This window comes from Chionomys nivalis, chromosome 13 (assembly GCF_950005125.1).
Source record: "Chionomys nivalis chromosome 13, mChiNiv1.1, whole genome shotgun sequence".
Classification (NCBI taxonomy): Eukaryota; Metazoa; Chordata; class Mammalia; order Rodentia; family Cricetidae; genus Chionomys; species Chionomys nivalis.
Genome location: NC_080098.1, coordinates 73,724,444 through 73,728,589, shown reverse-complemented (window position 1 = coordinate 73,728,589; position 4,146 = coordinate 73,724,444). Strand labels below are relative to the sequence as shown.

Sequence of the window (4,146 nt, the reverse complement as noted above, 5' to 3'; positions counted from 1 at the left end):
AAGAGTGAACTGCTTTTGCAGAGGACCCAAGGTCAGTTCCTAGAACCCACATCAGGTAGCTTACAACCATGTAACTCCAGTTCCAGGATATCTGAAACACTCTTCCAGCTTTCACAGACACAAACATGCGTGTGTGCACATGGGTAAGTGGCTTCCCGGGTAAGTAGAATCTTGTTCAAAGACAAGCATGGCCTACAACCTAATGGGAACGTGTTCCAGAAACTCGGTCCTCTGTTTTCCGGCCCTTGCCATCTTGATTCTGTGGTGGTGACAGATCTATTTCAGCAGTCCCCAAGGTGCACATTCCTGGGATTGTCCTCCACGTGCCCGTTTCTATACATGATCTGACAGGGTAGCATTAGGCCATGGGACTGTCAGTCTAAGACCTTATGTTCTATCTTTGGCCTGGGGTTAAGGTGGGGTGGCTAGCCGGTGGACACCAGGCATTGCCTCTTGCCCTTCAGTCTCTCCGTGCTGGGGCTTTAGGAACACACTGCCTTGCCTTGCGTTTTGCATGGATGCTGGAGACTGAGCTCAGGTATATTACAGTCCTCTCTCCTGTCCCTAGACAGTATTGTTTATCTCTCTCTCTCTCTCTCTTTTTTTTTTTTTTTTTTTTTTTACAAATTCACTTTTATTTATTTACTTTTCATTGGTTTCATTGGTTTAAATCCGGGATGGGTACAGCATCACATGGATTCTGTGTCCAATGGCTTTTGCAGGAAGGTTGCTTCAGAATTTGGCACGGACCATGCCACTGTTTCCATGGGCCCCAGTTACTTTCCCCCAGATCACTCTGGTTTTGTTTGGTTTGCCTCCAGGTGTCACTGGGTTGTTTTTTGCTTTATACACATAAGCGCGTCTCTTGCCCAAGTAGAATTTAGTTTCATCTCGGGCATAAACACCTTCAATTTTAAGGAGAGCTGTGTGCTCTCTCTGGTTCCGAGACCTCGCTTATAGCCAGCAGAAGTGGCCTTGCACCCCAGCCTTCCAGACACACTGTCCTTTAGAAGTCCTGTTCCCAGCAGGCCCCAGAAACCGGACCCCAAAGCTCAGCAGCACGAACTGTTTGTTTCTCTTTAAGACACATTCCTATTGTCTAAGAGCGGATTGCAATCCCCAACCAAATCTCTCAAAAAGCCATAGACGGACACATCCATTTTTCTCCCTAGACTTCTTAACTGTCCAAGCAAATAACTGAGTCTTCCAGCTGTTTGAAAACATGTACTTGAGAGGAGATGGCTGAGGAGAAGATATTTTGGCAAGTACATGTTACAATTGGTCTCAAAGTTTTCCTCTAAAGGCAATCTCACTTATACACAGAACCAAACGTCACGCTCCACCTCAACAGTGAAACAGTCAAGGCAGATTTTCAATTCTCAAACAAACATCTTTCTTTTCCTTCATACAGAAGACGATTTAATCTCCCTTTCCTTTCTAGGAAAAAACTTAACAAAGAAACCTCTTAACAACAGGACTTTGTTTTAAAGTAAGAAAAATCGTATCGCCTACCTATGTCAAAAATGGACGAGATTGAAAACATGCCCAACAGTATAGAATGTGGAATGCAGTACTTTGCTCAGAATCGCACCCCAAGAGACAGGCAGTGTCATCAGTGAAGCCCCTGGGTGATCTGATACCAAAGCTGGTGTCAAATGCAGCCAGTTATCCTCAAGATCAGCATTTAGTCACCTGAGTTAACATCTTCCAAGGGCTCCAGCTTCTGGACAAACTCCTGGAAGTCTACCAAGATAGTTGGGAAACTCATTTCTTCAGCAAAGCAGCCATTGTTCTCCGTCAGATCCAAGATAGTGACATGTAAGACTTAAGAAAACCGCATCTCCTCCGATGAGAGGCTTGTTCTTAGTAACACCATGAGATTCAATGTAGGAGACTCTTCTCTGTTACGACTGCTTAGGTTCATGAGGAAGTACAGACCCAACAGCCAAACAGTTCTCTGTGGCCTGGGTAGTAGCTAGACACTCTAGCCATTGTCCTTTATTCCAACCAAGATGGCAGACAGAGGCCAAAGGGGTCCCCACCCAAGGGAGCCTAGGCTCAGAGCATCTCAGGAATACCTTTTATGATCTCTTATTAGGCCTGAATACACTCAGGTAGATGGACTAACAGATCTGCTGCCATTCCTATTAAATTACCAAAGAACTAGCTTACTCTGGGTGTCGGTGCCTCAGGACAGCCTGGTTTGTCCGCAGACATTAAGTGATGCTTGCTGAATACGCAGTGACCTGCGAGTCCTGGTTTTCCTGGTATTTCTCAGTTTTAATAGTAAATCTCTCATGTCTCAGAAAAGTCCATGTTATGGTCAAACTGAGGAAGCCAGCTGCTTTAAACACGGTAACAGGCTGGGCGGACGCTAGGCTGCCTATGCAAAGCTGTGCGGTCTATTAGTTGTGTGGTTACCCACCCGACATTTAGGACCCACAGGCAGCTAGCAAACAGACTGTCTAGCAAAACTGTTTGAAAAATCAGTTAATACAAAATTGAAAGGTAAATAGAAAAATATAAAAATGAAATAAGAAACATGACAAGTGATTTCTACATATTAGACCCATGGACTGTGTCCCTTCTCCAAATTGTTTGCTAAGTGTCTTGCTTCAGACATACTGATCTATTAATACCAAGTAGGCAAGGGGAGAAACCAAATATTCTGGTATGAAGAGATAACTCAGGAAGAAAGAAAAGGAAAGAGGGAGGGAGGAAGGGAAGGAGGGAGGGAGGGAGGGAGGGAGGGAGGGAGGGAGGGAGGGAGGAAGGAAGGAAGGAAGGAAGGAAGGAAGGAAGGAAGGAAGGAAGGAAGGAAGGAAGGACAGACAGTGGGGGGGGGGGGAGATGACCCAAATTATTCTCCCTTCCTTTCAAAAAGGAGAAAAAAGATTTGTGCAGAGTCAGCCCACGTTGAGCGATTCTGCTGTAAATTCCCCCTGTACATTCAGAAACCCCCTCAATGAAATGCGAGAGGAGAATGCACAGCCTACAGTCTCGAAGCATATTTAATATGCTGTTTTTACAGCCGCCGCTGCTTTCAAAGAACTTTAACCCGTTGTGTAAATGCGTCACCAGGAACATACCCGGGTTGTCATGGCAACAACCTCAGTGCAAGGCCCTTTGCTCCGCTGAGCGGGTGTCAGCTTTCAGCCTCCCCTCGCATTCCAGGCTGGCATCCACCCCAGGCTACAGCTCAGACTTCATTAGAGGCCCAGATGAAGGACACTGAAAGAATTCTCGGGCTATTCGGAGAACCGCGGGGCGGCTTTCCATCCACACACCTGAAGGGCAGAGCTGAGGAAGAACCCAGACCGAAGGAGCGCGCTAAGCAAGGTCTCTCTGGTCTGTTCCTTAGAGAACCCCCATAGACCCAGCGGCCTTTCCCTGGATAATTTTAGGCACATGCATTGTCTGAGCCAGAAGAGACAACATCTCAGCTGCTACCTGGAAGAGTACTGCAAGTATCACACGGCCTGTCCTTGGTCCAGGCGCAAGGCCAGCTCTTGAGGGCAGCTCAAAAGCTTACAAAAATGTTAAGGATCCTCAAGGAAAACACAGTAATAGGTTGGCTGAATCCTGCTGCCTGATAAACTTTTTTTAAAGATACTGGGTTTTGTTTTAGTTTTTGTTTTTTTAATTTTTATTTTTTATTTTTAATTTCATCTTGACTCCAGCCCCAGTTCTCCCTCCCACTCCTCCCCCCTAACCCCCCATTCACTCCTCCCAACCAGTTAGGGCTCCCATGGGGAGTCAACAAAGTCTGGCACATTAAGTTGGGGCAGGACCAAGCTCCTCCCACCAGACGTCAAGGCTGAGCACAGCATCCACCGTAGGGAGTGGGCCCCAGCAAGGCAGCTCTTGCACCAGCTATCCTGGTCCTACTGCCGGGGGCCCCTCAGATAGACCAAGCTTCACCACTGTCTCCCACATGCTGAGGGCCTAGTTCGGTCCCATGGAGGCTCCACAGCTGTCGGTCTAGAGTTCATGAGTTCCCACGATTTTGGTTCAGCTGTCTCTGTAGATTTCTTTTTCATGATCTTGACCTCCCTTGCTCAGACATTCCCTCCTCCCTCTCTTTGGATTTCCAGAGCTCAGGCTGGTGATTGATTGTGAATCTGCCTCTGATTCCGTCAGTTACTA

General features: G+C 47.0%; 1 pseudogene; it reads right to left on the bottom strand.

Moving 5' to 3' along the window:
- Nucleotides 1-666: 666 nt before the first annotated feature.
- LOC130885554 (60S ribosomal protein L35a-like) lies at nucleotides 667-1,768 on the bottom strand (annotated as a pseudogene).
- Nucleotides 1,769-4,146: the final 2,378 nt, after the last annotated feature.